Below are 12,156 nucleotides of genomic sequence, written 5' to 3' on the forward strand. Positions count from 1 at the left end.
GTTTAAGAAACATTAAGTCAGAATCACAGCTTTAAATGACTCTGCTGTTTTCTAAAACTGTGACTCATTTGTTAGGCCAGACAAGCTGGGAATTAGTTATTCCATGTACCATGCTCAAATTCATTGAATCAGCAGTAAGAATAGCAAGTTATTTTAAATCATTCATCTCCTGGCTCATCGGCAGTCAGAATGTCTTTTCTTTGATCTTAAAACTAGCAGTGAGGATTTAAAGAAATTTCTGTTAATAGAAATGAAAAAATACTGTCTGATTTTTACTCGACAGAAGTTCTTGAAATGTTAAGTGCATATTTCTCTTTTTCACCACGGCTGTTATGTGGGTATTGCTGTGTTTTCTGAGCTTTCAAAGGCATAAAAAATGAAAGCCTTACCTATGTCCCTGGACTTTGTTAGATAAATAATTTTAAAGGATTTTTTTATGTTTTTAAATCACCTGGGTTTGTTTGGAAAGAAAGAAAAGATATGGTACTGCCGCCTTTGTGACTGGGACAATCATTTTTACTGCAATTTTCCAGCTAACCTGCAATGTCTGCTCTGAAATAATGAAATAGACACGATTGCCTGAGGCCTATGCAAGGAGTCTGAATATGTCTTTTGTTCTAAATTTTCCAAAATAAATTGAATGGAAGCCCAGTGTTTGCTGACATTACAGCTGTAAATAGAACATGGTGTCTTAGGGCAGAGTTCAGGAAAGGGGAGAAAAACAGGGAGCCTTTTTCAAAGTTTTTTTTTTCATACATTTTCAGGTTTGCTGACATCAAAGATTGCCCCCAAGCCTGCAGGAAGGAATTTCATTACTTGCTTGTAACATTTTTTGGTTTCTAAAAAATATTGCCTTTATGTTTGATCCAGCATTAGGGAAAGAATAATTTCCATTTCTGGTTCTGCATCATTTGATCTTCCTGAGGTAAGGAAATTGAAAGCATTCTTGCAGTCATTGTAGGCACACTACGCAGGTTTCTTCCAGGAATGCTACTGATGAATTCATTTGGTTAAAAAGAAGCTGAAGTTTAATCTCCCCTAACTATAACTAATACAAAGATCACAAATACAGATGATTTTCTGGATTTGCACTTAGAGTTTCTCTCTTTTGATCACAGGGGACCTTGGACAGCTCCTTCCTTAATTTCTGCTCTAAGTGTTCAACAAAGTGAATCTTCACTAGTTCTGTGTCTTGATAGTGACTTTTGATAATAAATAAACATTCTTTTTTTTCTAAAATACTGTAGCCTAAGAAAAAAAGGATGATCAAAAAATTACCTCTAGGTTTGTGGATACAAAGGTAAGTTGTTAATTTTCAGGTTCTTTTGTTTACTTGAAGCAATTATTGACGCCTCTGAAAACCAGCACATTCTGTTGACTAAATTCACTGGAAGGGAAAAATTTACGTGTTTTATACAGACCTAAGTCACTGGCATAGAACAAACAAGGTACCACAAGTGAATATATATTTCACTTAATTGCAGGAGATGTGTGATTCTTTGAGGGGAAAAATTCAAATAGGTAACACTTCAAATGCAGGGAACTTTTGCTTCTTTTAACTATTAAATAATTAATAAGCTAAATATAACCCCCCCAAACTTTTATTATTTTCATGACTAGAGGGTGCTGATTTGTCTAATTTATTTAGAACAAGAAACATTTTAAAATGTTATAGCTTTGGTTTGCTCAGTCTGATTTCTTAAGAATTCTTGATAACCCAGAGTGAGGGTCGAGGATAAGAAAGGTAGGAGGTGAAGATGGTAGGGCAGTATCACCAATTCAATTTAATCTTGAATTCTAAAAGCCTGTTCAAAATCAAATCAAACATAGAAGGAAAAATTAGCATAAGAATCACCAGCAATAAAAGTAAAGAGAAAGAATAAAGTAATTGCTTTTCACTAAAGTTTAAAGCAAAGCAATAACAGAGAAAATACTGCAGCTTAAAAAATGATTTTCCATTGTGATGATTCATGTCTAGCCTCTAATAGGTGTTATTTCCCTGCTTTGCAGTAATGCATTCATTACATGCCCAATTTAGAGCAAAGTTAGCCACAGAATTCTTTATAAATATCCAACAGTCACTCTTCAGCTCATCTTCAATGCTACATCAGCACCACAACCCAGATGGTAACAGTGCAGCACGACAAGAAAATGTGCACAATCCTTCTCTAGCACTGTCTTATTAGCTGAAAGAATAGGCAAAAATGACAGCAGTTCATTGTATAATTCCTTAGTCCAGTTTCCAGTCCCTTTGGAATCAGCATTAAAATGCTTGTTGTTTGGAAAGAGCATTTGCTTTTCACAGGCACACCCTGGATAATGGTTAGCGCTGTACTGGGAGCACTGGTCTGGTGGAGGTCTTTGTGTTTTGGCACGCGTCACACGCTGTGAGTCCAAACATGTCCTGTCAGGCAGGAACCATGGGTAAGACCATTCTGATCTAGAAATACTTCCACACAGTCTTTGTGTCATATACAAGGTGAGGGAAAGGTGCGTCCATTCAGGCCAATGAAATTACACTGAGGAAAGGTGGGCTTGGCTGAAATTAAACCCAACAGCAATTTACCACTAGAAATTGGTAGCCATTTAGCGGTTACTGTCGCTACATGAATTCAAAGAAGAGGAAAGATGTACTGGTTTACTCAAGGTACTGAAGAAAGAACCTTTTTAACTAATGCAGTAGCTAACTTTCTTCAAGCCCAGGAATTTCCAGAGTACTCTACAGTGAACAGACAGCAAGGAGTTTTCAAAGACATTTCTATCTTACTCTGCTGAGTGCCTATGAAACTCTCAAATTTATTTTCATTGCCCCAGTCTTTAGGGAACTTAAAATTTAGGTGAAATCTGGGTACATTTGTAAACACCTCCAAAACACTACATTTTTTTCAGATGAGTTGATTATGATGCTCATTTGCAAGAAATTGTGAAGAGAAACATTTGAAATCAAACTTTTGTTTCAGGAAGCTTTTAAAGCACCTGTTTTTTTACAGGTTATCAATTGTATATTGCATAGGTACTGACCTGTAAATATGAGCAATGCAGTTTGTATGTTTACAGTTTAACAAAGAAAGCATTATAAAATATGTCACTCAAAATAATAGTCCAAAAAAGATTGATTTTGCCACTTTGGACATGCCTTTGCCAACTGTCATAAAATGATTTTTAGAGCACTCTCAGTTCCTAAGGATTGTCTGTTGAAGCAATAATATGAGGAAACAATCTATCTGTCTGGAAATGCCATTGTCAAAATAAACCAGACATATTTTCAACTCTGGGATGTAGCAGTGATGAAAATGTAACAGTGCTGAATCAATGGCAGAATTGTCCATGAGTTCAGCAGGACGGAGGTTTCATCTCAGAGCTTCTAATTTTCATGAGTTTATATATTCATTTTCACCCCTAAAAGGACACATCAAGAAATACAAGCATTTAGTTATTCTGATGCACAGACTAGGAGAGCAGGCCAGGCCATCTGGCATCCAAAAAAATATTATGATTACTGGGGACTTGTTTCCAAAATATCAATTGCTGAATTGGTTTTTTCATTCCAGCAAAAGCAAACAGGTTAAGAGCTTTCTCTCTGAAGGTGATGTTATTTCTGCACAATACAACAGATGGAAGTGCTTTTCACCCCACTCATCACTAAGCAGGAGCATTGAGCCTTATTTTGAGAAGTCTACCAGCTGAAGTTTACAGCTTCATCAGGAACATATTCTAACTTCTGCTATCATTTCTTGAACAAGTTACAGCTTTGTGCATTGTGTTTTGTCTGGGAAATGTTCCAAGTTTCAGAGACCTGCTCTCCACTAATTTAAAGTGGATGTTGTGTGAAAAGTAAAATGTCTTTGTAATACGGGGCTGTAAAGTCACAGCAAATTAACGCAGCCAGCAGTGCACAGAATGACACATCTGTGCCAAGTACACCTTTGTGGCAAGGCACTGGCTCTCAGTTTGCTGCCTGGGAATCTCTGCTGCTCCTGGACAAGGTCTTCTTCTGCAGGTTGGCTACAAAATAGAAATGCTTTAGCCTCGTTTTTTGAAATAAAAAAAAAAATACACATGCTGTTAACCCACTCAGCTGAAAAAAAAGCCATTGGCTCAGCTGCCACCATTGGGCTCCTGACTCTTAGACATCCAGTGTAAAATCAAACCAAATCATTGAACACAAAGGGCAGTGGCCTCAGGTCCAAGTCAGATTCCTCCCTTAATTCCAATTGTATTGTCCTTAATAATTGTATTAAGGACAATAATTCATTTTTTTTCAGCAGTCAACAAGTGCGTATATGTCGCAGACATCTTTCATGAAAAATCCTTTCTTAGGATTTTTCCTTGTGAGAAGCTGCAGTTTCAGCAACCAAAAGTAACCAATGGTTATCTGCTGCTGTGCAATGCAACAGGTAGACCCGTGATTGGTCTCCTGTGGATGTTTGGATTTACTGACCACTCATGGCAGAGCTGGCTCTTGCTCTCTGTCTGAGACACAGATCTTTGTTAGTCCTTCTTTTCTATTCTTAGCTTAGCTAGCTTCTGAAGAAACCTTTTCCTTTCTATTTCTTTTTAGTATAGCCTTAATGTAACGTATATCATAAAATAATAAATCAAGCCTTCTGATCATGGAGTCAACATTCTCATCTCTTCTTCATCCTGAAAACCCTTGTGACCATACATATAAGTCACACATAGAAGTCATATCTGTACCGTCCATATTTCTAGGCTGTTAAAGAGGGCTGGACAAATTATTAACTCTTAACGTTCTTACCAGCATTGCACAGCAAATTACATTCTAATGGGCAGGTCATGAAAGGAGCAACCTGATGTGGTATTGGACTGAATGCCTAGATTCACAACATTGGGAGGGGTGGTAATAATAATATTTTGTGTAGCTGTAGAATACGTAAATGTACAAAGAAAGAGCAAAATGGAACAGAACCAAACAGAAATAATAAGACCACCTTCTGATAGGTGACAGTATTGAGTATCCAGTTATGAGAGCCATTTTTCTAAGGTGTGTAGAAATGCTGGAGATACTTATTTAAGAGTTTCTGCTAGAAAAGTTTAATAACAGAGTAATATTATGAAACTGAGAAAACAGGCTAGCTATTGAAATTACCATCATAGCTATATAAATTTGGCTGTAGATTGCTATTGCCAGTAAAGGTAACAACTCTGCACTCAAGTCAATGAAAACTTTTTAAATATCAAGTCCCACAGCAACCAAAGCAGAAAAAGTTGAGCAGCTCCAGGCGAGCCAATAAATACCACTGAATTTTATTACTCTGAGAACTGAGGAATGAAGAAAGTTGCACCCTGAGCTTTGTGAGCTTTGAAGAGAATATTTAAAAATTAGGTTGAATTTTTTTGGGACCTGAGCTTTGATACGTGGAGTACAATGGAACTGAATTCATATGAATTTTCTTTGTTACAAGCCTTGCTTTGCTGGCTGAAACTGTAACCCAGGCGGAGAAGAAGAAAGGCATTGGAAAATCTCTGCCTCCTTCTGCCCCTCAAGTCATTACTTGTGTAAATACTTAGGAGAGAAGAGGGTACTGTAAGACACACTGAGACAGAAGACAAGTATTTTATGACAAATTAGCTTCAGATATTATAGGAGTCTCTATTAGGAAAATAAAGGAATGCACAAAGATCTTACCAGGGCAGCCATTTAAACCATGCTGCAGCCTGGCTGAGTGCTCAGGACTGTCCTTGGTGCATTCCAGTAGTACAAGGACTTCTGTGGTTTGTCATTATTGATTGGTGGGGCACAAAAGATCAGTTTATTGTGATTTCATTTCTCCAGCCCTAGACTGTGGAAATGAGCAATCCTCAAACACATTTACAAAGGGCTGTAAATGCAATTAATAAGAAAAGCCACCCTGCAGTATAGGTGGAAAAGCCCACACCTTAGGTCAAAGATGCTCAATATACTTTCAATCTCATCTAACCCATTGGAACTTGCAGATTTGTGTTTCCTGAAGGCAAAATCTGAGAAACGGAAGAAGTATTTTCACTTACTTCAGTTTAAATAAGAAGGTGGTCTCTGTTCTCAGCTTCTGCAGCCATCTGTGTATGTGGTCATATCAAATCCTACTGATACTAATTTCGATGGCAAAGAGTAATATAATGAAGAGTTAAGTTTATCAGTCAAATGGATAAAAATAATCCCACTTCAAAAGAAATGATTTTCTAATTCTCTAATGAGTACCTGATTTACATGTAAACAATGGTTATGGTTAATTAATTAAATGTCACATGATTGTTCAAAGTGCACTTACTGCTACTTGTGATGCAGTTTAGTCATAAACAACACAGCCAAGGAAGAATAATTTGAGACACATTTGCTTGGGCTTGCTGCTATTGGAATATCCCTGCAATTGCATTTTGCTTCCTGAAAATGGGACCTACATGGGTAGGTCCTTTTGTGGCTGTAGTACCAGCATAGCAGCAGGGCTGCTCTCCTTTCCTGAGAAGGGAATCTGCAGTGTGTGTTTGAAGTTATTATTGCATTTCCTGATTTAGAGTGGAGATCTGTAGCACAGAGTGGCAATCTTCTCACTTTGGTGTTTTGGTAAACCAGAACTAACTGTTGCCAAAAGGCTTTCCTGTGTTCTCACTGGTACAGTTGGTGTCTCCTCCTTAGGCTCGCTTTGTGGCTAGAAAATTTTATACTGACAGCTGTATGTCTTATTTTTGTTTGCTTTGTTTTCTCATGTTGATCTTTGCTGATTCTTCCCTGCAGTGTATCCTTGAATTAGAATCAATAGACAGTTTATTGTGGAGGAAGAGGAAGAATGTATGCAGACGACAGAGAGGGGAATCTGAAGGCTTTGTGGCCGCTGGATTCTGTCGTAGCAATTTCATTTCTAATCAGAGACTTTATTTATTACCCTGGCATCACCTGTCATCCTGATGAGGATAATGATTCAAGTGTGGTACATTTGTACTTCCTTTAAACTAAAAATAGGCTCCTTTTAGTTCTGTGTCTTTTCAGGATGTCTTTCATTTTTCTTTGACAGCTTAACTCTGGTTTTCATTTTAACTTAGGAAATAGTTCATAAAATACAAGTAGACAAATTCTTCCAGGGACCATGATTTTTAAAAACATTTAATGATGCAATTTTTGTAGAGGGACGGCACTGAATGTTTTGTGTGTAAAGTAGCTATTAATCAAAACCTACAATATGTAACAAACAAAGCAAAACAAAATTGGATTCACCTCTTTTCTTAAAAAAGAGCTGTTCCTAATGATGGAAATTAGAGATACTTTAGCAAAATTGAATGCTCTCTATCACAGAGCTGAAACCCTGGAAAATGCACTAAATGCCGTGAAACCCAACTGGAAATTCTTGTTTTCATAATCTATTACAAACTTGATGGATAACAAAGTCATGGTTGACCTTTCGGGGAAAGCAAATCAGATGTTTTTTTCCAGAGCATTTATTATGTCCCTACTGGATTCCTTATTTATCTGGTGTGAAGAAATCATACACATGACTTCTGATGAAGACCGTGTGTAACTGTATCTATTTCTGCTTGGGCTGAGGTTTTCCCTTTATTGGTACTATTGCATAGATCACCTTGTTGGGATGTATTTTTCCATGCAGAAAAAGAAAAAATATAATATTATGTTTTTTAATGTAAGGAATGCAAGTTTTCCATATCTTGAGGCTATCTGGAGCATTATTTGGTTTAAAGGAAGCATTATTAGTATTAGGATTCCCACTTTGAGGCAATTGGCCTGTGTTGATCTAAAGGATTAGGGACTGTAGCATTTTCAAAACCTTTGTCAGAGGTTTCTCCCCCTTGTTTACTTTGTGTCACTGATAGAAATGTATCATTTTTGGAGTTGATATTTGTCATACCAGACTATGTGCATTTAGAAGGGAACACCCGCATTCAGCATCACAACAAAACCTAAACACCAGCAAAGTGGTGACAATCCTTGAAAGGAAATTGTAATTAAGTTTTTAATTATTTATTGTTACTTCTATAATCATTTCATGTCTGAACAGTAGCTTATGATAAAAAAAATCTCCATCACCTGGAGCCGTGAGGCAAAGGCTTTCCATTAGTCATCATACTCTGCATAATGAGCAGCATTGCTAATGAGACACAAAGCACTTCAAAGTTATTCAATCAGCAGTCTGAATAATGAGATTTTACACAAAAATGTAAATAGTGAGCATGCAACAAAAGCAGTAAGGTGGATTATAGCTTTTTCTTTTAAGCCACCATGAATGGATAGATTGAACGAAAATTAATTACATTTTATAAATAATATAGTGTTCCACAGATTCCTAAGAAAACAGAATAGGCCAGGGCACTTGGTGCTTTAGAAGAATATGAAATTAAATATGAGACCTAGCTGCTTTGAATAAGCTTTATTGGAATCTCTAACATTGCCTTTAAATTTTTGTGGGAAACATCTGCAAAATGTTTCTTATAATAAGTCAGAAGATTATTAATACCATATTTGACAATTAGGTCAGACTTAGAGATCGGCCTGTAGTATACATTGATGCAAATTACATTAAAATATATATTCTATAATATAATAGGCATCAAGCCTGTCAGAATTCAAGGGGCATCCAGACAATGCTCCAGTCATGCTGCTTAACTTTAGGTGGTCCTGTGAGGAGCACAGAACTGGACTTGATCCTTCTGTGTCCCTTCCAGTTTGAGATATTCCATGGTAGCAAAATACCACGTCACATAACAGCAACCTGAGAAAGGACAATGGGTGACTGAGAGTTGAACATAATTTTTTCACATGTACAATCATATGGTTTTTAATCCTACTACTTGAGAGAAGCAAAATTAGAGGACAATGTTTCAGTTTTATTTAAAATGCCGTGAAAATCAGTATCAGGACTGGTAAAACTAATGGCAGCTTCGTGATAGATATTACTGAAAAATAAAAATTTTTACTGATGGAAACCAGGAACATTTGAGATTTGACTTTGGATGCTTTGGAAGGTCTATGTTGCAGGATCATGCTTTTTTCAGAATAATTCCTGTATTTTTATATGAAAGAAAAAATGTCTTTGATGTAAAATTCTGCAAATGTTCAGGTGGAGCTTTATAAATCAATCAGTAGATTATGATTATGAGCAGTAGCAAACTCAGTTTCAAAGCAGTGTGCTCCCTTTATAATCATGTCAGCAGGGAAAAGCTTTGCTGCTGGCCATCTGCTGTTCAGGCAGGCTGCACTAACCTTCCACCTGCCTGAAAGAATAAAGGTGTTCTTTAGAAAGAGACACCAGAATTGTATTTAAAATTATTATTCAGAGCTGCAAAAAATTGTCAAAGTCGGAACCAGCAATGGATAGAATATAACTTAGAATTACTGAGTTATGTTGCATTGAAGAGAAATATATGATATGGGTCTCAATTTCTTACAAAATCTATTATCCCTTATGGAACAAACAAACAAATGAACAAGCAGACCCAAAATAAAACAAAAAAATTGTCTGAAAAATAGATCAATTTCTAGTGAATGTTTTTTACATTGCTGATTTCACTAATTCTGTTTTAAATATGTAAGCTACTAATTATCTCTGGTTATCAAACCAGATTCAGTGGCTAGGAGATGAAGTCCAATGTATTCAGACTTTAAATGCAAACCATGAAATTTTTACAATTCCCAGTTTGGTGAGAAACAACAAAAATCAATAAATAAATTTCAGTTGTAAGAGACTTATACAGAAGAGACTGGGATTAGGATTTTCAAGTTTATCTGTTAGAAAGGGCAGAAAACTACAAAGGGCAGAAAACTTATTGAGCTTCACTTTTTGCTGCACATAAATATCTGATGGTTTAAATACCACTCCTCCCAAGATTCATTGCTCCCAATGATGAAATGTATTTTTAGCTCAGCAGCACATCTCCTGGTGTGGGATAGGTAGCTGTAAACTGGACCAAGACTTAAAATAATGGCCCTGTCATTTTTAATTGTTCAGGAATAATATGAATCATTGTGAACTCATTTAGTATTAATTTGGTTGTTATAAAATGCTTCTATAGATCCTCTCAACTAATTAGCTTGACCTTCCTTTTGAAGGGTAACCGGTGGCTGTCTGGTGTTCAAGCTTGACTTGGAGCAGAAGGCAGGCTGGGAGCAGATTCCTGAGCCCCAAGTTCAGCCTTTCCAAGTTTCCTTCCCACCCTTTGACAAGAACTTGGTTGGATAAATGCAACAATGACCTGGTTTGCTGGTTGCATATGAATAATGAGACTTGATGTTCAAAATGAAAAGCTTTTCTGGATCTCCTCTAGCTGTGGATCTCCTTAATTGCTGTGATGTTTGAGGTAGTTCAAACTTCTCCACTCTTCTGGGAGTAATGATGCTTGTGCATCAGCACAGGAATGTTTAATGAAGAGTGTCTGGGATGCAAGCATATGCCTTAACAGCAAGTTTAAAGAGAAAGAAAATAAACTGTATTTAAGATACATTTCTTCAAAAGGGGCAACACCACACCAAGAGGGAGAGACAAATAATTCCCTGAAAAAACAGTGATTTCATTTGTCCTACATGACTTCAATGAGATCATAACTTTTTTTTTTGAGAAATAGTGATGATTTTGCTAAACTGAGCTTTTAATGCAGAAGCCAGTGACCCATCCTATTGACAGAGATGGATACTGCAAGTGCAATAATTTGATTGCCAGAATATGACACAAAGTAGATAAGGTATTTTATCTTTTTCATCCACTAGATTATGCATTCTCCTTACTTTGGTATTTCTGATATATTTTCTGAGAATCAGTTTTGTCTCATGTAAATGGTTCTCTGGAGAATTTCATAACTAGAGGCAGCAGAAATAAAAAATAAAACCTGTCATTAAGGAAAAAATATTTTGCATTGTTGGCACAAAAATAATCCAAATATGCACATGGCCAGGCAAAGCAGTGGAGCAGTGGTTGAGTTTGTTCAGAAAAATGTCCCGCTGTTCTGTCAAAAGCAGCACATGTATCTCATGTCATTGGGCAAGATGAGCAGGCCAAGCTGTAGACTTGTAGTAAAATACCCAAAGAAGAGGTGCAAGTCTAGGATGTCCTTCCAGGAAATTTTAAATCTATGTGCAAGAAAGAGGAAAATACTGTCTATTTTTTTATTTTTCTAAGGTGATGAGTTAATATTAACTGTTTTCCTGTTTCTGCTGCTGTGCTTCCCCCTTCTGTGCAAATGTGTGCAGAGTTGCTGCTGTTACATAAAGAATGCAAAGCAGTAGTTTATTTTCTTCTTGCAAATTAAATATTCTGTACATTTTTTTTCTGGTGTTTTTTTTCCCCTTTCCTGAACATCCTTGTTGCTGTTATTGTAGGCAACATAACCCTGGTTGAAAAGAAATCATCTGTACAGAAACAAGAAGAGTGGATTTGGGAAGAAATTGCTGCAAAGAAGAAATGCTAGACTGATGTTTTCAAAAGAATAAATGCTATTTTCAACATTTTTGGCATTTTTGGTAAATGCACAAGTAATATTCTGCTGTAACCTATTTCCAGAAATCTTTTGCATTGTGTAAGTCACTCCTTTGAATGTCTGTGGCTGGGCAGATCACAATATTGTCAAAAGGTGTTCAAATATGATTATTATTTCAAATGTAATGGATATTTTCTGAGCAAATGAATTCTTGAAAATCAGAGATGTTAAAGATATATGAAGACTGAACCCAGTAACCTGCATTCAGATTTTGATGTTTAGTCAGAAACATGTCATAAGTCAAGAGACATTGTAATTACCAATGGATATTCTTTACCAAGGTGCGATTATTAGTTTAATTTTTAATTTTTTCAACTTTGCTCATTCTTACTTAAAGGAGTTTAAGTCTTTTCATTTTCTTTTTGTAACTAACATTTAATATTCCACATCTGGTTGCCAAAATGGAAAATGTGTATTATTTGCTTACAGTAGAGGTGGGAATTATTCCTTGCCATAGCACTGGTATGAAGTTTGTTTTAAAACATGAAAGATCCATTTTAGATTCCTGAAAAGAGGTATTAAAATTTCTTGTTAGATATTGCTGATTGTGATTGAAAACCACTCCATTGAATTACAGTAGAGGGAGATGAAGGACATCTTGCAGCAATGAAAATGGTTGCAAATTTAATTAAAACATTAAATTATTGTTGGAATAAAGGTCATAATCATAAAACCTAA

The sequence above is a fragment of the Agelaius phoeniceus genome, chromosome W (assembly GCF_051311805.1).
Source record: "Agelaius phoeniceus isolate bAgePho1 chromosome W, bAgePho1.hap1, whole genome shotgun sequence".
NCBI lineage: Eukaryota > Metazoa > Chordata > Aves > Passeriformes > Icteridae > Agelaius > Agelaius phoeniceus.